Below are 12,877 nucleotides of genomic sequence, written 5' to 3' on the forward strand. Positions count from 1 at the left end.
GCCGCTCACCCCGTTCGAGACTGGTGCCGGAGTTCCTCCACACATCGGAGTCCCTCCTCCAGTCGCAGGAATGGGTGAGTGCAATATAAGTGTAACTGAAATGGGAAATAATAAGACCAACTTAATAGCGGCCCTTAAGGCCCTAGTCGAATAACTAACCGCGCCACCAGGCGCAATACATAATTCTACGAAAACAACTCCACCATTAGCCAGCGTGCACAAAGACGCATTCTTTTGCTGGATTAGCCCATTGGGTTCACACATAGACGAGGAAACCAGAATTAAAATATGGAATAATGTCTGCATCGACATTTGGTCACTAGTATCCACGGACCAACATACTATAGACAAAGTAAGAAGGATAGCCGACAGACCATTCGACAGAAACAGACAAAATGTCGCAAAGACAATGAGTAACTGGTTACAAGCGTTTTCTGTGCTGGGTTGCATAATGGGCCAAAAGCATCAGGAACGCTGCTCGGAACTATTCATATACCAGGATACGGTGTATAACTCATACAAAGCCCACGGCGATTCATCATGGTGGCGCTACGAGTTCCGGAGGCGGTTGGCCCTGCAACCACAGCTAGGCTGGGGGGGTTAAAGCTACAGACGTATGGTTGCGACTAATGCTGTCACAAAAACACCATCCCTTTCCAACAACTGCTACTGGACAACCGGCAACAGCAGGCCAAAATTCAGTGGTCGTACGTAGACCAGGGGCCTGCTGGCAGTATAACGAGGGACACTGTCGTTTTTACGCCTTATGCAGATACAAACATGAATACTCAGCCTGCGGGGGAGCCCACCCCGCGGCAAGATGTTCTCGTCCCGCAAACAAATTATCAATTAAACTCCCACAGTCAGAATCCAAGGACCCCGGTGAGCGTAAACATTATGGGCCCCTGGCTAGACCAATATCCTAAGAAAGACGCAGCAGGACAGTTATGTTTTGGTTTCACATACGTTTTTTTCATCCCATTCAAACTTAATAAATCGCCTACCTTTGCAAATAACCTTAAATCAGCAAGAGAGCACCCCGAAATACTTAGGCAAAAAATACAAAAAGAAGTTGCTCTAGGCAGAATAGCGGGCCCTTTCCCAAAACCACCATTCAGCAACCTAAGAGTTTCCCCTTTGGGAATAATCCCCAAAAAATAGGCAGGTTCATTCCAACTTATCCATCATTTATCTTACCCAAAAGGAGAGTCTGTGAATGACGGTATTTCGTCTGAAGACGCCTCGGTCTCCTACGCGTCGTTCGACAGAGCAGTAATGTTAGTACGCGACGCGGGGCCGGAAGCGCTGCTCGCTAAATCACACATAGAGTCCGTCTTTCGCCTGCTACAGGTACACCCAGATTGCTACCACCTGTTGGGATGCCAAGTGAACAACGACTACTTCTACGACACTTGCCTCCCAATGGGTTGTTCAATATCTTGTTATTACTTCGAACTATTCAGCTCCTTCCTGGAATGGGTGCTGAGGTACGAAGCTGGCAATAGGTCCGTAACACATTACCTAGATGACTTCCTATTCGTCGGACTCAAAGACTCAAACCAATGCCAATCACTACTTAACAAATTCACAAACATCTCACGACGGTTCGAAGTCCCATTATGCCCAACAAAAACCATAGGCCCCACAACAAAGCTGTCATTCTTAGGCACCAAAATTGACACTACGGCAAGGTTGTTCCGCCTCCCAACGGAAAAAATACAAAAAAACTACACCTGATTGAGGGATTTTGCGCAGTAGGGAAAGTAACACTAGAGCAGATGCAAGTATTACAAGGCCTCCTCGTGTTCGCGAGCCGGGTGATGCCAGTCGGAAGGGTTTTTTCTCGTTGTTTATCGCTCGCAACAAAAGGTGCATTAAAACCGAGTCATAGAATCAGAATCACCCGGCAGCTTCGAGCGGACTTAGAGGTGTGGAAAACCTTCTTACAATCATTCAACGGTCACACGTTATTTATGTCAGCTGAGCAGTCCAACATTGAATTAAGATTATTCACAGGGGCGGCAGAATCAGGCGGATATGCAGCGATACTAGATAACCAATGGTGCACAGGCTTATGGCTTCCGTATTGGTCTGAACAAGTGCTGACAAAAAAACAGACACCCCTGGAACTCTTCCCAATAGTGGTAGCAATAGAAATATGGGGCACGCACCTGGCGGACAAAAATATACGCTTCATAACAAAAAACACCAGCCTAGCGCACTGCATAAATAAGATGGCATCATCGTCTCTCCCAGTGCTAAGCCTACTACGCCGGCTAGCATTCCTGTGCCTAAAACACAATATATGGGTCCGCGCTAGCCATGATGCTGAGGGGTCTAACGCTGCTGCTAACGCTTTATCACAATTTAATTGGCAGGTTTTCAGAGAGCTCCTCCCCAACGCCCACCCGTCGGGCACCAGTTGCCCCCCATCCCTCTGGGATATAGTGGCAAACAGTTGATGCCATTAATCAGAGCGTCAGTCGCCCCGTCGACGTGGAAAGCATACGGTAAGGCTTGGGAAGAGTGGACACGACTAGTGGCAGGCAGCCGGGTTGACCAATGTGAACAAGTCAGGTTACAAGTCACCATAGAATTTCTCCACCAGCTAATGATGAGGGGCATATCAGGGGCGTTGGCGCAGTGGTGGCTGACCGGAGTAGCATTTCACTTCCATCTACTGAATTGGGGAGATGTGACAAAAAGATTCATCATCAGACAAGCCATAAAAGGGTGAAAAAGGGCTCAGCCAAGTAAGGAGTGTAGACGTCCAGTGTCACTAAAACTGCTTTCCCAAATCATCTCCCTAACACCATTAACATGCCAATCACAATTTGAAGCAACACTACTGTCTACTGCATTTGTGATCGCCTTCTTCGGGGCACTACGCATAAGCAATTAGTCCCTTGATCCAAAATCACCACCAGTGGAGGCTTATTACACCAGGACGTAGTCATAGCCAATAATGCAATACACCTACGCATACGCAAATCGAAAATGGATCCAGCGGGCAGGGGCACTTGGGTGCTTTTACAACACACAAACAGTACACTGTGTCCGGTAACAATGGTAAAAACATATACAGCCATCAGGCCACAAAGTAGTTTCTTCCTATCACACATTGACGGAACGCCATTATCAAGATACCAGTTCTAATCAATATTTAATAAATGCCTAACATCGGCAGGGAACCACCCCAAAGATTACAGGACACACTCATTCCGCATAGGCGCGGCCACGGAAGCAGCTAGAGCAGGACTGTAAGAAACGGAAGTGCAGAGGATAGGGAGATGGCGATCCACGTGTTTTGCGAGATACATAAGACCAGACTTGTTATCCTAACGTGGTTTGTTTCTTTTACAGGTGACGCTAAGCCAACAGTGTGGGTCATAGGCCACTCATACATATACTGGGCAGAAAAAAGGACGAAAGTCCTCCGGTCGGAAATTATGGTTTCATAACACATATTTCAACTGGAGAGGTATTAGAGGCCTGCGATGGCCACAGGTACTACTAGAGGTGATCAAGATAGGGAGAGAGGCAAGAGGTCCGGTCATCTTAGTTATACACGCCGGGGGAAACGCCCTAGGTCATTACAAGAGCGCAGAACTAATGGCAATAATGAAACTAGACACTGAGCGCTTCAGAGAATTTTTCACAAAACTAACTATAGTATGGTCAGAGATTGTGCCGAGAGTGGTATGGCGAGGTGCGCGAGACATCACGGCCATCGAACGGACAAGGCGGCTAATAAATATTCGGATGGCAAAATTTGTTAAAGAAAGAGGCGGTGTTGTAATACGACACCGACAACTGGAAGGAGATTATGCAGGCCTGCTAAGGCCCAATGATGTCTTAACGGATATTGGACTGGACATATTCCTGTCAGGACTCCAGGACGGAGTGGAACAAGCGTTAAGAGTGATGGGTGGTTCCGGAGTCGAATGTCCCACCCACCCTCCATGGTGTGAAGACGGCAAAAAATGACAATCATAGACTTTTCAAGTAACAGCGGCCTGGAAATTGAAAGGACATGTTGGAGAGTTACACTTGTTGGCCAACTTGCAGGTGTGGAGATACAGGGAATGCTACAACAAGCTGAATTATTTTGAAAATAAAATGCCTTTCTAATGGAATGAGTATAATAATAATAATCTTTATTTTTATATAGCGCTAACATATTCCACAGCACTTTACATACATTATTGTCTCTGTCCCCATCGGGACTCACAATCTAGATTCCCTATCTGTATGTCTTTGGAGTGTGGGAGGAAACCCATGCAAACATGGGGAGAACATGCAAACTCCTTGCAGATGTTGTCCTTGGTGGGATTTGAACCCAAGACCCCAGCGCTACAAGGCTGCAGTGCTAACCACTGCGCCACCGTGCCGCCCATATATAAAGAGTTAATAAAGCTGTAACCGATCCTCACCCATCCAGTTGTAAGAGTTACATTATTGTATTGTCAAGAAAAGGGGGGCAGTAGGGGGGCTGAGCGTCTGGGTTTGGTTGGGGGTCCCCACGGTCTGACAACAGATAGAAAATGCAAGTCAACTGAAAACTTGCTTATTTTCATGCTGTTTAGCTATAAAAATTTAATAACATGAGAATACCCCTTTGGGCATCTTTTGTCTCTAAAATGGATAATTTAATACAGATGGAATGGCTGAGGTCCATGATCAATCCTGCCTAATTTCTGCACCACAACGTCCTCACCAATCACACATTAACAGTTTCCATCGAACATCACATACATAGCCAGCAGCTTTTGTTTTGGCCAAAAGATTTATTAAGCCTCCACCACGACAAGGTAGACTCTTCTAGCCGAGCCCTACTCTACTCTAACCTATTAAACATTTCTTAAAATATCCAATACTCTTTTAGGTATATTTTTATTTATTTTTCTTTAAGGGAAAGTGTCACATTCATTTTTTAAAATGACCAGTAATACCACATACAAGGGACAAATACCGTCACACCAAGGTCAGACCACATATTACCACCACATAGCGACTGAATAATACCACATACAAGGAACAAATACTGCCACACCATGACCAAACCACATATTACCACATAATAACAGAATGACCAGATCACATGTTACCACCACATAGTGACTGTATAATACCACATACAAGCAAGAAATACTGTAAAACCATGACCAGACCACATATTACCATCACATAGTGGCTGAATAATACCACATACAAAAAACAAATACTGCCACACCATGGCCAGACTACATATTACCACCACATAGTGACTGAATAATACCACATACAAGGGACAAATACTGTCACACCAGGACCAGATCACATATTGCCACCTCATAGTGACTGAATAATACCACATACAAAGAACAAATACCGCCACATCATTACCAGACCACATATTACCACCACATAGCAACTAAATAATACCACATACAAGGAACAAATACTACCACACCATGACCAGATCACATATTACCATACATAGTGACCAAATAAAACCACATACAAAAGAGAAATACCGCCACACCATGACCAGATCACATATTACCACCACATAGTAACCGAATAATACCACAAAGAACAAATACTGCCACACCATCACCAGACCAAATATTATCCCCACTACATAGTGACCAAATACTAAAATACTGATCATTAATAAAAAAAAAACCACAATACTAAGTGCCATTATACACAGGAGCTCTTTATATACTGTCAGTGTACAGGTAATGCAGGGATCACCAGTGATATTATACACAGGAGCTCTGTATATAGTGGGAAGAGGGAAGGAGGGAAGAGTGTGGCATGCAGAAGTAGTGCTGTTGCTTCAGAAGCATCCAGCAACTAGAGGGGTTAACACAGTCACAGGAGACAGCGAGTGTTTTAGCAGAGCCCCAGGGGGATTGTGGGGAACTTGTTATTGTAGTCTGGCTGAAGCCGAAGAAAATGGTGGCGTGTTATCTGGATCTGACAGAAGACAACTAAACAGAATTCAGATCAGGAGAGAAACTAAACACAGGTCAGATAAACTCCCTGAACGAACAGTGCAGAGTATTATCGGGCAGGAAGATAAGGACTAGAAGGTATTGTGTCACAGGGATCATCTCCCTCATGAAACCCTCCCCCTCCTCCATCTCCATGCAGGATAAAGAATGCTGTGTACTATTGTTACTGGAGCCGGTTGCTCAAGAAACTCAGACTGTACTGTAATGAAGATTGTTGCTGTATTATCCCTGAATTGCACTGGCGGTACTTCAGATTAAATTCCACTGTTAAACTATTGAAAAAGACTCTTGTCAGATGTGTCTGGTCAGCAATTGAATCTATCCTGTGCCTGAGAGAAGCAGCCGCCTATGGTCGCCCTGAGTAACAGTTCCCCCAGGATTCCAAAGAATTCATGAAACCAAAATGCTTCTGAATATAGGTATGGTCATTTAATTAAAGAAAACTGCCAAAAGTTTTGCATATACTATTTATTGATCACAACATAGAGAGTAATTCATTGTTTACAATGCCATAACTTAGTATTTTGTAGCATAACCTCTTGCTTTAATTACTGCACTTCACCGACGGGGCACTGAAGTCACTAGGATATGCAAGACATCTTGAGGGATCTCGCTCCATCCCATTTGCAAATCTGCAAACAATTCATCTTCATTGCTAAGGATACGGGCCCCAACTCGCCACCCTAACTCATCCCAAAGGTGCTACATAGGGTGTAAATCAGGTGATTGCTTGGCCATTGGAACAGGCGAACATTTGTCTTTGCTTACCAATTTTTTACTAAATTGGATGAGTGCTTAGGATCATTGCCTTGCTGGACTTTCCATCCCCTGCCTACTTTGGTTTTACCATGTGGCAACATTACATTCTCCAGTATATCCTTCTACATGGTAGCATTCATATTTCCATCAATTCTATGCAGAGGGCCAATGGCAGATGCAGAAAAGCAGCCCCAAACCATGACATTACCACCACCATGTTTAGCTGTAGATGTTTGGGACCTTACATCATTACATTTTTAAATTAGGGGGTATATATAGTGCTTGCCATCACTACCAAACACATTGAACTTGGATTCATCCGACCATAACACCTTAGACCAATCTGTCTCTTTCCATTGGGTGTTTTCTTTGGCAAACTCAAGTCGAACCTTCCGGTTCTTTGCAGAGATGAAAGGCTTCTTGACTGGAACTCGTGCATTCAACCCTACTGCTCTTAGCCGTCGCACCACAGTTTGGCGACTCACTTTGACCCCATATTCTTTGTTCATTTCGTTCTAAATCTGTACAGCACTTTTATGGACATCAGATACTGACTAGTTTTCCGTGGTCGCCCACTTCTAGGTTTGTCAGCTGTTCCATAACCTTCTTTTTCTTTCTTTAATATACGTGACACTTGACTCTGAGAACAGTTGAATTCCATAGCTACCTCTCTTTGGCTTTTGCATGACTTCACTCTCAGAATAATAAGCTTCCTGACATCTGGAGATGAATTTGGCTTTGTCTTTGCCAAATTTTTTAGGCAAAATTCGACTACCCATGACAAAATATGCAAAACATTTGGCCCAGCAAATGTTGAAAACTAACACATAAAGGGATAAAACAATGTCAAACACAATGTTCGTCCTTATAGCTGACAACCATTTGCTTCCAGTTTACTAAAATCACCAGGAAAATGGCATCACAGCAACCAGACAGAGGTAATCACACTTTAAAAAAAAAAATGCTAAACTTTTGGTCGCCACTGTACATAATTGTTGTTTATAATTAAAATATGAATAATTTAGGAGAATAAGTAAGGATACTACATTCTTTTTTGCAGCCAGGCAGAATTTTTGAAGCAATTTATTTTTCTCTCTTATATATTTGCCCTCTTGGTTGTATGTTTCTCTGGCCATGTGTATGGTCTCTAGGTAGTTAACGTTAGTGAGCAGCATATGCCAAAACGTGCTTCTGTACACACATACTTGAAATTGGCAAATGACCTTTAGAAAAACAAATCATTGCTATCAAGAGACTCATTTATGAGAATTTTTAATAAAACAATACCAATCTTTTACTGTACAGTCTGAGGTTTCAGACTTTATTACACTGGACATTGGGTTTTAGTGGGTAGACAAAGTACAGATTGTGAGCTTGATATCCTGTTATAGCAGGCGTGGATATCACTGGGCTGTGTGCAGAATTTACAGAGCAGAGCTAGAAAAACAAAAAGTGGATAATTTCGAGGTGACTGATACTCTCCAAGAGTGAAACATATTCATGTAGCAGATGAATATCTCATTGACGATTTCCTGAGCGTGTCATAAATGATTTTCTGAACTGCTTGTTCGCGATCTCAAGGAGATTACAACATTACCAAAAGAAACAAAAAGCAAAGAAAAACAGTAAGTACCCCATGTTGTAGTAATGCTACATCCGAGATAACACATTGAAGCTATTTTACTGTATAGACTAATTATCAATTACAAATGCAGATGCACAACTAATGTGGGACCTCACTACTTTTATATGTGAATGCCAACTCTAAGGGTTACTAGCAGGTCATCTCAAGGTGTAAGGTTGTGTTCATATATTGCATTTTTGCTGCGTTATTTTTTAATGCAAATGAAAAGCTGCTTTTTACAGTACCAGTAAAAGCTATGAGATTTCAGAAATTTCAAGCACAGACATTAGTTTTCTTTTTTTGACTGAATTGGAAAACTGCTGCTTTTTTGAAAACTGCAGTATGTCAATTCTTTCAGCGGTTTTGCAGCGTTTTTTCACCCACAGAAAGCAATGAGTAAGTGAAAAAAAGCAGCAAAAAATATTGTCATTTGTTTTTGCTGCATTTTTAGTGAAAAAAAGCAGGATGTGAAACCCACTTATTTTTGTGATTTTCTCAAGTTTAACTCCTTTCTGACATGAGACGTATCTATATGTCTCTGTGCCCTGGGACTTAATGACGAGGTACGTACAGTTATGTCTCGGCGATCGTGCCCGCACATAGGCTGTGCACGATCGCCGCCAGGTGTCAATTGATTCTGACAGCTGACACACACCTCTCAGTGCGAGGAGTGGTCCCGCATCGCTCCGGGCACATTAACCCCCGAAATTCTGTGATTGAAGTCGATTGCAGCATTTCACGAGCAGGCAGAGGAAAGAAAGCCCCTCTTATCTTGGATTGGAGACCCTGCAACGTCATCGCGGGGCCTCGATTGTTGCCATGGTGACCCGTTGTTGTCATGATGACATCCGGGTCACCAGGCACCAGAAAGTTAGTTACATACGTGGTCAAAATTGTTGGTACCCCTCGTTTAATTAAAGAAAAACCCACAATGGTTACAGAAATAACTTGAATCTGACAAATGTAATAATAAATTAAAAATCTATGAAAATGAACAAATGAAAGTCAGATATTGCTTTTCATCCCTGCTTCCACAGAATTTTTAAAAAATTAAACTCATGAAATAGGCCTGGACAGAAATGATGGTACCCCTGAAAATAATGTGACAAAAGGGACATGTTAAATCAAGTTGTGTCCACTAATTAACATCACAGGTGTCTACAATCTTGTAATCAGTCAGTGGGCCTGTATATAGGGCTACAGATACTCACTGTGCTGTTTGGTGATATGGTGTGTACCACACTCAACATGGACCAGAGGAAGCAAAGGAAAGCGTTGTCTCAGGAGATTAGAAAGAAAATTATAGACAAGTGACGCGCCCCCTGGGCCATGTTGTGCTGCGTTGCGCATGCGGGGGATATGGGGGTAGTAGTCTTCTTGTGGCGGTGACCTGGTCCGTGCCCAGGGTGTCAAACTAAGTGGCGGTGCTTGGCATAAGATGTTGTTTTGTTCGACTACGCCACCCGTTGATTGCGGCTATGAAGCCGCCGCTGCAGGGCAGACCGCTGAGGCCGGTGGTACGGTGGTGCAGCGTGGATGGTATAACCCCCAACGGGAGGGGTATAGCCTCAGGGCAGCTGGCGAGACAGGGAGAAATGATGGTGGTCGTGGTGGTGTGACAAGGAATCACTGAGACGTGCGGTTGCAGTTTTCACAGCTTTACTCACAGTTCTTTATCAGGTCACTTGTGCGCAGTAAGGACCACCCGAGCCGTGCTGCGCCCACCAGGTGAGGGACTCGGCTAACTCCCAGGCAATTCCGGAGCGTGGTCCAAGGCTCCCCTCTCTTCCTTCCTACTGGCCGTCCCCACTAGGGACCCACCTTTGTCCGGCTCCCTCGGGCCTTCTGGTGGTGAAACCTTTCCCGGTTTCCCTGACCCTATATGGTATGCCTTCCTGGTGGATATGGTGAGGGGTCGCGCCAAGACTTGACCACGACCTCCGGTTCCTGGCTGAGGATAATTGGCCTCCACCAGTTTGGGATCCGGTACCCCGTTCTGCCAACCCTTCACCCGTTAACTCGTGGGATCTCAGGGTTCCCTCTCTTCTTGCGTCTCTGGGCCTTTCCTGGTGTTCCTGTTTCTCCTTCTTCTTCTTTCTCTCTCTCTCTCTCTGCCTCAGGCCTCCTCTCCAGGCCTGGCTCTGGAGCTGGGCCCAGACTGAGCCACAGCTCCCTGTCAGCCCTCTCTGGCTGAGCTCCTCTCTGAACTGAACCGGACTGGACTGACTGACTGACTTAAGATGGTGCCCACCTTATATACTCCCTTCTGACACCCGAGCCCAGGTGACCAGCACCCAATGGGCTCCTACCTATGCCCAGAGTCCCTCCCCTGTCTACTCCTACACCACTGGGATATTCCTCCCCCCTCCCCACTCCAGCCAGAGACAGACGCTGTCGTACCTGCACATCTATCTGGTGGGAGTACCGTTGATCTGTCCCCCGGAAATGGGGTGAGTGTGGTGCATGCAGCCTACTGAGCCCCGCTCCACACTCCATCCTTACCCGGGAGTGGAATACCACACCTCTGGTTCGAGGTGCAATACTCCTGTAGCAGCCGAGTCCTCGGGGTGCTACATTCCCCCCTGATAAATCACAGCACGTCCTCGGGCTGGAAAAGAGCAAAGACAATAGTAAACATACAAAAATTTTAAAGTGCACTCACATATAAGATATATCAACTTTTCAATCATCCCTTGATGGGAGGTCCTTTTCTCTTTAACGTTACTGGTCAAAACTACCGGAACTCTTTTAGCATATAACACATTATAGAACATCACAGGTAACTTTTACATTATTATTCTAGCAGCATTTAAACTTTCAATATAAAACTTTTTCAAGTAAAACATTCTCATATAAAACGTTCTTCACAAACACATTCTTGATCTCTGGCCACGGCGCAACTTGTGACCAGGTAAAGTGCAACAGTCACTAATTCCGAGGTAGAAAAACAGTTCTTATAAAACCAGTAAGGGGCGCTTAAGGAAGCGCAACTATTTACAGGATGGCCGCTATCAGTCCTCGGCCAGTGGGAATAGGGGAATGGCTGCTCACAGTCCTCAGCCTGGTTAGGGATTAGGGGCACACAGGTAACAGTTCACACAATCAACAATTTCACGACAGTTCTTGTACCCCTACGGGTAGCTATATACAATTCTTTGTTCACGCTACTTCCCTTCAGTAGCTATGTCCTCTCCGTGCTCCCTCCTGAGGGTAGTCTTCAGACCCGTCCGGGTCCTCTTGGCTTTCCTCATACTGCAACTCCTCCTCAGTTAGCCGGTGTACGTGAAGGGCGTACGGTCCTTTGGCACACTCATGCCGGGTGAAGGTGACTACGTCACCCGGGTAGAGATCACGTCCACGGTGTCCTTCAGGTAGGTGGCTCTCGACATCCCTGCGGGTAACAAAGACGTCGCCGGGAGTTCGGTGATCCCGGATAAAGCCCCAGCCATTCTCCAGTTGAAACTTTATTACGGTCCCGGTGGCGCGGGGACCGTGGGCCGTACGGGGGTTTCGTCGGGCCCGGCGTTTCTGCTCCGCGCTTTGGGCCTGCAGCTGTTCCTCGCGGATTCACCTCTCTCGCCGTTCTCTCCCAAAGACCTCCAGCTGTTGACGGCAGCACTCCTCACGCCGGGCTGCGTCTGCCCGGGTCTCCTTGGTGAATCCCATGAGGTCCTCACCGGTCGGATCCCATGCGAATTGGGCGTCTTCCAACGGGAGCGGGACAATTTTGGCAGGCGCCGGTGCTGGGATCAGAGGCTCACACAGGGGCTGTTCCCTCCGGAGTCGGGGGTTGATGTACTCCGGTGGCCACACGAAGGGCAGCCCGTCCGGGCTAGTATGCTGCGCGAAGAGATCTTCGCCCAGGGGCAGCACTGTGGAGGTCGAGGGCGCTGTGGGGGCAGCGGTGCCCGGAGGTACCCGGCCTTGCGTCCAGGCCGGAGGCATCCTCTTTGGGTCCAGGTATGGCACCTTTGGGGAGGAGGGCGCCGTGGGGGCAGCGGCGCCCGGATGCACCAGGCCTTGCGACCAGGCCGGCGGCACAGTGGAGGTAGAGGGCGCTGTGGAGACCGCGGCGCCCGGGGGTACTCGGCCTTGCGACCAGGCCGGTGGCACTTCCTGTTTTGCCGCGCTCAGGGTCGAGGGGCGTGGCGTAACAGAGGGCGCGACCGCGGCTCCTGCCGCTTGAGGCCTAGTTTGGAGCAGCGGCGGTGCGGCAACGGGCGCGGTGAGTATGACTTCGGGCTCTGCGACGGGGAGCTGGGGCAGGCTTACGGCTACTGGGCACGGGGTGATGACGTCCCCATTACCTGCTTCCATCCTTGCAGCTCCCTCCGCGGCGTCGTCTCCGACCTTCGTCCCTCCTGCACCATCCTCAGGGGCAGACATGCCCCACGTTGCGGGTGGCGTCCTCTGCTGGCGGGTTCCAGCCTGCTGGGCCATCTCCCTCCTCCATTCGGCCAGTGCTTCCTGCTGTACTCGGGCCATCTTCCGG

At 46.7% G+C, this 12,877-nt stretch overlaps 1 long non-coding RNA gene across 1 annotated transcript in view; it reads left to right on the forward strand.

The window, feature by feature from the left end:
• Window positions 1-8,028: 8,028 nt before the first annotated feature.
• The window catches only part of LOC141252999 (uncharacterized), a 229,971-nt gene continuing 225,122 nt past the window's right edge, over window positions 8,029-12,877 (forward strand). The window contains exon 1 of the long non-coding RNA XR_012314186.1: window positions 8,029-8,386. This is a non-coding gene — a long non-coding RNA (uncharacterized lncRNA). The remainder of the gene's footprint in view (window positions 8,387-12,877) is intronic.

Source organism: Phyllobates terribilis, unplaced genomic scaffold, assembly GCF_046119375.1.
Source record: "Phyllobates terribilis strain yellow unplaced genomic scaffold, ASM4611937v1 Scaffold_2__4_contigs__length_985480577, whole genome shotgun sequence".
Classification (NCBI taxonomy): domain Eukaryota; kingdom Metazoa; phylum Chordata; class Amphibia; order Anura; family Dendrobatidae; genus Phyllobates; species Phyllobates terribilis.